The following is an 11,413-nucleotide window of genomic DNA, read 5'->3' as shown; positions in this document are numbered from 1 at the left end:
CTTTGAAGGAAAAGGAAAAAGATGGTGCAATTTTGCAAAGCTCCAAGGGATAACTGGGAGAAGAACTCTTAAAACAGAAAATGGGGAATCCCAAGGGAGAGATGTAAGGAAAGATGGTGGAATAAATGGGATTCCTCAAATGGGGTCTTGCTGGAGGAGTAACAGGGCACAGCATAGGGAAGAAGGAGCAGGGACAACATGGAGGTGAAGGAATGGGGCTGGAAGGAGACAAGAAGCACCTGTTCAACCAACTCCTGCAGCTGGGCAGCTCTTACAGTGCAATCAGGTATCAGCTGGACTAATCCCCACTGTAATTCCTATTAAAACCACAGTATTACATTTGAGATTAACGCGGCTAAATAATACCAGGGTCACTTTTTAGCATCTCTCATTTTGTGCCTTTCCTTCGATTGGTTTTCTGATTGTCCAGCTGCAGACTTATGTTCCTGCCATAAAAACGATACAGCATGGTTGGAAGAACAGGTAAACAAGCCCGATTATCGCACATTATCGATTGGAAAAGCACATCCTGGTACGAGGAACCCTCCCGCAACCCTTGCCCAGCCAGGACACAGGCTACACCTCATCCACTGGAGGACATCAGGAGAAGGACACACTAAATGACTGCAAATCTGAGAGTGCACAGGAAAAAATAAACCCAACAAAAAAGCATGATGGCATCCAAGCATTATCTGAGACCGCTTAGCCTGTGTAGCCGCTGCTCAGAAGCGACTTGATGTCAAGCCTGAATCACGACATCCACAGTAAGCACCTCAACTTTTATTTGCACGCACATTTGAATACATTTGCTAATATGAGAGCTTCAGAATTGATCAAATCAATGCTGACCTGGCAGGAAAAATGTGTACTCTTGGGGAATATACCGGTGATTACAGATTAATCATAGTTGTCACTGTCATTGTATTTGTGGCTCTGCTCTACAGGATCATAGAATAGCCTGTTATTATCTCTGATGAGTTAATTATGTGTCTTTATTTCTGTAAGTATTATTTTAGGTGGTTTTTAGTTGGATAAAAACAGTTAATATTCTCCTTCTGCGGGATGAAATTTAAATTGACATCTTTACACCCTTACCATGTTAACTTTGAGTATCTTCAGTAAAGAAAGAGTTGAAAATGTGCCTGACAGACCCAAGCCAGTGGGGAAATACATTTACTGAAGAAACAGCAGCAGCAAGAAGGGGTCTATGTAAAAGAAAAGGCAGAAAGAGGAGATTGTGTAACCATAGACCACTATAAAACCATTCTGGCCTGATATGCAACTAGTTCCAGGAACAACATTTCTTAAGGGGAAAATTTCTCTCTCATTAAAAATGAACAGCAGAAAGACAGAAAACCTGTGCTACTTGTATGAGAAAAAAATAGTGTTTCTGCTAGATCTCTACCAGTGAGACAGAAAAGGAGCCAACATTAACTCAATTTGTTGCATCATTCTTTATTTCTTACTCTATCGAAGCTATCTCCCTTCTAGGAATTAAATGGGCCACTCACAACCTGCCCAAGAATTTCAGCTAATACAAAATATTTTGCACATACAAGACCAAGAGGTTTTTCTCCTCTATTTTCCCAAGTACAATGCAGAAAATGGCATGAAATTCTACAACATTAGCTTCTAATAATTAAATGTATAGGGCTATTGCCTCAAGTTTTAATTTGTGTGCGCTTTGCAAGGAAACATTGATAAAATAGAATCAGAAATTAAGCTAGCAAGCAAAAAAAAATCTAGTTGCTTACCTCAAGAGACATGCAAATTAGTGACACACAATTTTCATTAAAGAACTATTTAAGGAGCTGTAAGAGCTTCAGTCTACCATAGCTGGGGAAAGCAGCAGGCAGGGGGTCAAAAATCTCTCCAGATAGAAAAGAGCAGTTGAACAGCCTCCCTCCCTAGTAAAACGCAGCTTTGGGAATGATTTGGCAACTTTTGACCCTGTTATGTATGCTAAAGCATTACAGGGCGTATTTTTATTTGTAGGTATCCTCACTCTGCTTACAGGGTCAGAGATTTTTCTTCCTGTCCTTACTAGGGAGGACAGAAGAAAAACCCTGGATATCTGCCCTTGTGCATGCACAACGGGGATTATTCAGCACTCCCTTGGAAAGTCTGTATCGTCCCGACACCCCGATCTCAAAGAGGCAATAAATCTCTAGACAAAACGCTGTCCTAAGACCCCATTGTGCAACATACTGTTCCACGAACAGGATTCCCAGAGAACAAAATCTATATATAACTCCACCAACCAGGCTGAGTGAGGTGTTTGCTACAGCCATCTGCCCAGGTCTAAATCCACAGCGGCACCTTCCTCGTCAAAAAGAAACTACCCAAAGCATGAAGAGTCATGCGAACAGTCACAAGCCACGTACAACAGTTGGTTTCCTCAGTCCCAACCTTGACACACCTTGTGTAACGAGCTCACCAACAAGGAAACAGACCCCTGCCCACCTGCAATGTGGTGGAGGTGGAAACTGTTAACAGAACAGGTCGCATCCTCTTTGCTCACAGGATGCCATCTACCCCAGAAGTTCTGCAACCTTTGGGCACGTGTCATGGAAGGAGAGTGACGTCCCTTGCCGTGTTCTCCTCACGTGGAAGATATAAATGGGGAGGTCACCGTCCCTGATTTTCATAGAGTTATAGAATCATTTCAGTTGGAAGAGACCCTCAGGATCATTGAGTCCAACCATAATGTAACTCTGGCACTAAACCATGTCCCTAAGAGCCTTGTCTAAACGCCTTTTAAAGCCCTCCGGGGATGGTGACTCCACCGCTGCCCTGGGCAGCCTGTTCCAATGCCCGACAGCCCTTTCCTTGAAGAATTTTTTCCTAATATCCAACACCACATCTATCCTTTCACTGTCCATCCAGATGTCACAAGCATTGTTCCTTAGAGGTCTTTGTTCAGCTACATATCAAAGTGATCTGTTTGATATTGTTTGTGAAGATGCAGAGGGGCAAGTTGTACAACTACGTCCTCTTAAATCTTCACATGAGTTCCCTTACCTTCCTGACATGTAGCTGGAAAATCATCACCCAAATTCACATCAGAGGAAGAGCCTAAAGATCGGCTGCACTGTTTGGCAAAGCAGGAGCACAGGGTGGAGACAGCGGGAAAGAAGGCCAAGCTTCAATCTGTGTGCCAGAGAAGCCAAGCTCTCCTGCGTGCCAGGGCTGTGCTCGGCGGATAAGCACTCAAAGCACTCCGCTACGAGGCTGTTTTATTAATATTTGCTTTCCTGACACTGGGGAACCTGCAGATGAAGGCTCCAGCGCCTTGTTTGTTTTTTCTTAGATGGAGACAAAGTTGTTGCCTTCAGCACCGCTCCTTCTCAGCTCCTCCGGCTTTGTTGGGGTGACGTTTTCCTACACAATCCTGTGCTTCTGTGCTCTCTGTGAGTTCACTCACCACCAGCAAGCAGCGAGGAAGACAACCTGCAGAGGACAAACAGCCTAAAGACAGCTCCCAGGAGGGAGCCCACAGGGGAAATCAGTGGAGAAACACCTAAGAAAGGCAGACCCAGGCTTAGCAGCTTTCGGGTGTATGCAGACAGAGTCCCTAGGGAAGCTGTCACCCTGGTTCATGGAGCATCCTTCACTCACCAATAATCTAACAAATTCTGCTCATCAAATACCGAATACGTTAAGATCAGTACCTTTGAAAATCAAATATTCCACAAATCAACATACGTAATACCTTTGGCATCAGCCCACAGAGATACCAGCTCTGATACTGAACTGCCCCAACAAGCAGTTCCAGCTTATCTACCTCACCTTTCACCCATGGCCTTTCACAAATAGTTCTGAATTCCGTGTATAGGTCAAGTCTGGATCTGCAGGCCTAAAGAGCCTCACTCACGAGTTTTATAAACTACAACAGCAAAGCATGTTGGAAGTATCAGAGATACAGGCTGGTAGGGCACTAGCTGCTGACATAAGCAATTTGGCCTTTTAATGAGAGCAGGACACTCTTTTTTTTCCCCTTGTTCTATAATTCGAACATCCGGGATCATCCCCAACTTTTGGAAAGCTACTAGAGATAAACAAGTGACAGCAAATGAGGCACAGAAGCCTTCAGCATTGACACCACCCACTGCTCCTGGGGACTGCGACAGCCAGCCAGAAACTCTTAAGTTCAAAACCAGTTTGCCAAGATTTCACAATGGGGAAAAATGAGCCCAAGCCAGGAATGAGCTTTGCACCAACCTGGGTCTTTGCATCTTTAAAGCACCATCCAGAAGTCAGAAAACAAAACGCTGTTCTCAATTTAGAATAAAGAATGGAGGAAGAGATGAGATCATAGTTATCAGTGTCTTCTGATCACTGAGGCACGAGATAGATTGAACTTCAGCTCTCAAACACCTTTGCATCCTTCTGTAGCTCAACACCAGATAGCAGAATGAGGGTGAGGAGAGGTTTTACCAAGCTGCTATCTGTGCCTCTAATGACAATTAACAGCCACCTTTGTGTTCCACACAATTCCCAGCGATGAGCACAGGTGCTGCCACTTATCTACCTACCCACTCCTCATATCACTTCAGAGCTCACTTTAAATAACCCAGATCTGGGATTTCCAGGTTGCTTTTTTGTTGTAAATCACCATGCCTCAGTGACACAACCACTAACGCTCACCATCAGGCTTGTACTTTCCTACACACCCCTCGGTCTGTGACCAACAGCTCTGATGGTTCCTAGTGCAACTGGCCCAGCCATTGGGATAACGTCCCCCCCAAGCAAGTCCAGATGCAGCAAATCCCCGTAATCATGAGGGAAACAGTAATAATTAAAAACGTACAATCGCACAGCCACTTCTTCCATTCTCCTTTTTAGAGCGGTTACAAACATTTGCCCTGTCCTCAACTAAGTTCTGACTGGGGTCCTTGATTTTTCTCACTCACCTCTTTACTCACATTTCTCTCTTTTTCCTTAGAGATTTCTTTGCCAGCCCTGCAGAGGCCAGAGCTAGCTCAGCTCCGTTTTGCAAACAGATCGCATACTCTGCTTGCATTTGCACGACACAGCTACAAGAACAACAACGACTGACGCAAGCAGGACAGGAAAGGATTTCACTCCACGGAGCAGATAATTCAAAGTGCATGACAAAGCCAAACCATCACTCAGATGTGAGGCTCCAAACCGCAATCCAAAATGGCTCGGTTGTCCCAGCGCGGCCACGGGGCTGTACAAGCAGCTTCGTTGAGTGAGCTGGCACGGAGATGTTCAATCAACAGCTGCTTTCACAGCAGAGGAGCTGGTATTCATCTCAGGACACAGACACACAGATTGAGGTCCTGAAGACGCAGTGCAGGTGACGGAGCAAAAAGCCATTGGGCAAACACAGAATGACAACTGAAAGGGCTTTTATTTGCCTGAAGACTGCTGGCACTGCCTCATCTTTACACTGGATCTCAGCAAGACAAGTACCAACTGTATCCCTACCAGGGCTTGGATGACACTCCACAAGGAAGGGAGTATCTGGCAGGAAAAGAGCAGCAGAAATAGCCAGAAATTCCTGTCTGACTGACTTTCCACAGCTGGTCAGGGCAGCCTGGAGATCCAAACACAGAGGGGCTCAGCCTAGGCCAATCTTTGACGCTACAGTTTGCTCGCTCATAAAAGCCTGCTGTTTTCTATGCGCTCACCTTGAATGATGGATTAGTAACAATCGACAAATTTATTTGAAAGCAAGACAAGGGTTCGTATCTTTCTGTGGTGTGTCACATTGCAGTAAAGATATTTATTTATTGTATGTAATCTTCTGCCTTTGCCCTATGTGATTTCTTGTCCCTATCACAGACTTTGGCCCATATTCCTACTTTGTCCCTTTTACAATACTGAAATAAAGATCTCATTTCCTGAAATCACCCCAAAGTTTCATTTTCCCTACAGACTGCTGCAAGCTGGGAACTCAGGCAAGGAGATTAAAAGCCTCGTATGTTCTCTTCCAAAAGCAGATTAGCACAGAGAAATGCATAAGAAAGCCAGCCTGGTGTCTTTGTAGGCAAAACTGTCACCAAAGCAGTCACAATCAACCAAAATCAGTAGAGGTTAAGGAAGGGCCAAGGAAACACTCCGTGGCCCTAGAAAGCTTGGGTTACAGCTGGACAAGTACAGGCAGGTAGCAAAGTCAGCTCCTATCACGACATTTTTCAAGTCTAATTTCATCCTAATCCTCTTGCAAGAAAGCAGCACTGTGCGAGAGCAGCTTCCCCCTGTCCCTCTGTCCCCGGGCAGTCACAAACACGAGCTCACCAAGCGCTTTTTCAGCCAGCACAGCGAACAACCCCACCGTACTCGCCGGCTTTGGTGTTCACCAGGTTTCATCTATCTCTACACCTGAGCAAGGACAAATGATTTAGTATCTGCAATACTGGATTTTAGCACTTTAGCTCCATGCCGCTTCCTAGCGTAACTACACGGTTGACCAGGCAGGTTGTGTAACCAAGACAGACACACGCTGCCAGTAACTAGGATAAATGGCCATTCCTGTAGGAAACCATGTTAAGGAAAACTTCTGCAAGACTTCAGGTTTGGTGAACTTTATCTCAAGTCTGAAAGTTTTTGGTGAAAAGACTTCTCTATGTTATTCTTTCTCCTAGAAGCACCGTCCTTATTTATAGGCGATAAGCTTTTAAAAATTCAGCATTTTATTTACTAGTTGTGAAATGTGTTGGGTGCTTTATCCAAACACAGTGATTTTCTACATAAGTAGTGTCTTTGAAAATGCATATTGCATGCAAGGAAATTCCAGAAAATATGTTTCTTTTCCTCTTAGCTGTTTAGTTCAAGTCACCAAGAAAATGCCAAAGCTCACACTGCCAACTGTGAGTCAGGAGTCCCTTGGCAAAGTAACATCTCCTCCCATGAACCTCAAACATCAACTGGATCACTAAAAAGGGACAGAAACATGCAAAGAGCAATGAGAACAAGCACATGTTCAGCACTTGCAGCCCTTTGGAGCTGACCAAAGAAACATGTTGCTCCTGGTAGCTGTCAGGAGTGAGACATAATGAATGCCTTGTTTTGCAGTGGGCCCAGCAGAACTGACGTTCTACCAGGACATTTCTTAAAGGGTTTGTCTCGACACACGATTGTCTCTTCGCTCGCCCCACATCCAGTGGTTTGGTGGTTCACATCAGCTTAATTCCCTAAACAGAGCACACTTCGGAGGGTGGAGGGCCCTGTGTTTTTAAGCTTAAAATGGTCTTAGACTGAGCACGTACCTCCTCAGCGTGTGCTTGAGTGATCTGCTCTCCCTCCCTCAGAGTCCCCCTTTAAAAAGGCATTAAAAGTTAAAAGAATACAGTGCACTGAACCAAAGCAACAACTGTAAGGCATGTTCTGCTGGCTGAAAAGAAACAGAGAGGTTTGACCAAACAGCAGCTCTCCTGCTTGGAGAGTTCAGGTCTCTTCAGGCTTCAGCAGAGCACCTCACCTGGAGTCACACTGCTGAGCCAGCCACTCACCCCTGCCATCAGGATAAAAAAGGGAGACAGAACAAGATGATAACGTTGTTTATTTGTTCACCTTGCTTCATTGCGATAAGGTGACCTGTGCTGTTCCCCTCCTCTTCTCACCTGGGTTTCCACAGGCATCTGTGGAGACATTGGCTCAGACCTCAGCCCGCTTCCATCTGAGACGCTGGGAAGTATTGCGGACCACAGCGGACACTTCGTTCTCCCCCTGCACAAAGGTCACCCTCTGTTCAGCCTTCATGAAGTATCTTCATCCATTTAGCCACCCTCCCATTATGCTTCCCTGATCTGAAGGAAAACCTACTTTCCCACCTCCCCCCAGTCACCTTCTCTCACCCTAAGTCCAACATCATGCACGGCTGCTGGACTTCCAGAGCAAACCAGCTGAGGTGGCCTCGTGCTGGCCTTGAGCCTGGCCTTGGTTTATGCCATCATCAGACAACACTGAGTTTGGGGCACCTGGCAGCAAACAGGTAATCTGGTCAGTCAGACTGAACTGCTTGGGAAGAACCTCAGGATGTACAAAAAAGCACCTCTTACTTTAAACTGGTTAAGAGCCCTTTCACTTTCAGCAGGATGAAATGCCAGTTGACAACCACGCTATGGCAAAATAAGTGACCCAATAACCATGATACAGTTAAAAACAACCCAAAAGCTCTCCATCGTCATAGGGGATGGAAACAATTTCTCATTTACCACGCAAGCTGTCTCCTCCTGTTTAGTTTTCTGATTCGAAGGCTACATGTCAGAGCTTAAGAAGTAGGTCACACAAGCCTCTGCCGTTAATTCTGTCTTGCCTCATTCAGCTGGAAGCCTGCGGCTCAAAGCACCACCTCCAGGTTTGGCTTTTAGACCCATCTCGAGCCCCACGCTGAAAGCTGGTTTAAAGCAGCAGATGCAGCACCTTTTGGAAAAAGACTAAAGGAGGACTTTAACTTACCAAGAACCCATTTGATTTACCACCTCTCTCCTGTCTGACCAGCGATGTAGGGCACACGGGCACAAGACAGCCAGACCACGTCACACTGGGAATGACATCCACTATGATTTTTGCATGGCGAGGTTTTACAAGCAGAAAGCACCGAGACAGAGAAAGGGGAGATCTACTGCAGGAGTGTCTGGTATTTGTCAGTTAGTTTGTCTGGGTGTACTGGGCCCTATACTGGGTACTAGGGAGGCCAAACATCGAATCCTGGGGTCAGTTTTGGGCTCCTCACACCACGAAAGCCCTTGAGGTGCTGGAGCGAGTTGAAAGAAGGGAACGGAACTGGTGAGGGGCTGGAGCACAAGTGTGATGGGAGCAGCTGAGGGACCTGGGGGGTTCAGCTGGAGAACAGGAGCCGAGGGGAGACCTTCTGATCTCTGAACTGCCTGAAAGGAGCTTGGAGCCATTGGGGTCGGGCTCTGCTCCCCAGGAACAAGCGCCAGGAGCAGAGGAAACGGCCTCAAGTTGCACCAGGGGAGGTTGAGGTTGGATCTGGGGAACAATTTCTTCCCCAAAGGGCTGTGGGGCATTGGAACAGGCTGCCCAGGGCAGTGCTGGAGTCACCATCCCTGGAGGGCTGGACAGATGGACAGGAGGTTCTCAGGGACATGGGGCAGTGCCAGGGGTGGGTTATGGTTGGACTCGATGATCTTGAGGGTCTTTTCCAATCAAAATGATTCTATAATTCTAACCATCTCACCTGCCCACAGCCCCAGAAGAAGAAAAGCAAAGGGGGAAGCTTCCGATATTGGCTGCTGAGGTGCTGGATCATCAGTCCCCAGGGTGCTCAGCTGTACACCCAAACACCCAGGCTGGTGGATTCAGGGCAGGGCCTGCACTCCCTGCAGAGGAAAGACATACTATTATTTGCCACACAAAGGCCTGGGAGGGCTGAGGAACAGCTCTGTAATTCTGAGGTTTGTGAAATGAAATCTGAACTCCCAAGGCTTTCCTGCAAACCAAGCCATGGCAGGACTTCGCCTAAGCTTCATGCTTGAGAGGCTTCCAAGCACTGGGGTTTGTACAGCACTACTGGATTGTAAGAGCAGCTGATGTGCAGAATATAATTCGTAACACTCATTATATGATAAACAAATTTCTTATGCACAAATCCACTTACAAGAAATGATCTGTGACACCTGGTGAAAGTTTTCTGCAGCAGAAGGTGGGAGCCAGAGCCCCAAACTTACACAGTGCCCCAGAAGACAGCCCTCAACCAACCAAATCAATACAAAAACCTCACTTGCATAATGATTAACCTTCCCAAGAGGGAAGGCATGAGAAATCTCACTGCCAGCAAGTGAGCCACCTGTAAAACCTCACCTGGAAAACTGAGTACAATTGTGGTCATTTATGTTCAGAAGAATTGAAGTGAAACAGGAGCCAGTACACAGGAGAAATAGTTCAGGCAAGGAGAGAGTCAGGAGGAGCAATTAAGAGGGATTGACCTATCAGATCTGGCAAAGCAAAGACTGAAATGAGACAGAAGTGGCATCTCCAAAGGTACCGCACAGCTCGATGAGCTTAAGTTGGAAGTCAGAATCAGGACACAAAGGCCAAGTGTAAAGTTACAGGTTGGAAACGAAGACAAAGGTTTTCAGATCTCTCTTTTGGCAGACACACCAGGAACTAGCAGCTTAGGGCTTTGGTTTTGTTGGTTTTTGTGTTTTTAAATCAATAGGTGGATACGGTTGCGAAAGACGTTCTGTAACACAGTGGCTGCAGAGGCCGCGTGACAGCCGATGGTATCTCCTGTCCTGCAACGTCAGGACAATTGCAGCGAGTCCCTTCGAACAGTATGTTGCCCACCTGACAGAGTCACCATTCGTGTCTGTAAGCTGAGCAACAGTGCTTCACGTGCGTTAAATACACCTAATTAAAAGCATTAAAATAAATAAGCACCACAGAGTGGTCAGGGAGAATTAGGAGCCATTTCCCTGCGCTTTGGTCAGAACTATCTACACCTAAACTACCTCCCCTGTGAGGGGAGGCAGGGATTACAGATACAGCACTTCCACAACACATGGGGAATGAGGGAAAACAAACAAACAGAAAGAACTAAAAAAGAGGTGGTTTCTGAATTTGCAGCTGGCACCACATTGCAGATGTGCTGAATGATAGATGAGAATAACAAACGCACTTGACAAACCATCAGCACAACAGAGGATGCAGTAGAGGACCTCTCAAAAACCTCCGATCTTATTTTCCTATAATGTCATGCTTCGCAGCTGTGCAACTGATTGCTTAAAAATATTCCCTCTACCATTCACCTCTCCTAATTGTATTCTAATGAACCAATTATTCATGAAAAGTTACCATAATTAAAAATACGGGATGTTGTAAATTCATAAACATTCTAATATAAAATCGTTCCAATTTTTACAGGTATTTTTACATAACCAAAATACTGAGAGGACAGTAAACAGCAAGAAGAAGGAATCTATTATATACAGAGGACAGTGTCTTTCTTGAGAAACAACCACAGAACATTGGTTGCTGATACTTGTAAACATTGTCAAGAGTGAGACAGAGGTACCAGTGAAGAGCTCCACACACACTGGCCTGATGCCCAAGGAAAAAAATGGGAGCCTATTTGGTGTGGGGAGTGTGTGTGACATAAAAATCTAGAAATCTTCACAAGAATCATCATTTCACCCCTTTTCAAGTCAATGGTGTACCCTCACCTTGATGCTGTGTGCAAGTCTGGTGCAGTAAATGTATTTCTAGGCATGGGGTAAAACCAAGTCAAAAGTAGAAGCTGCAATGCTAACAATTAGCATAACAGAATTATTTTAACAAGATGGGCCTCTCCCATCTGGGGAAAAGAAAATATAAGCCATAAGTAGCACAGGCAGAATGAAAAGAGATCAAATTTAATTCCTCTCCCAATAAAAATCCTCCAAGGAATAGGATGAACTGCTTGTGTTCAGCAAAACAC

Source organism: Patagioenas fasciata, chromosome 8 (genome assembly GCF_037038585.1).
Source record: "Patagioenas fasciata isolate bPatFas1 chromosome 8, bPatFas1.hap1, whole genome shotgun sequence".
NCBI lineage: Eukaryota > Metazoa > Chordata > Aves > Columbiformes > Columbidae > Patagioenas > Patagioenas fasciata.
The sequence above is the reverse complement of the archived record's forward strand: the minus strand, read 5'-3'. Positions refer to the sequence as shown.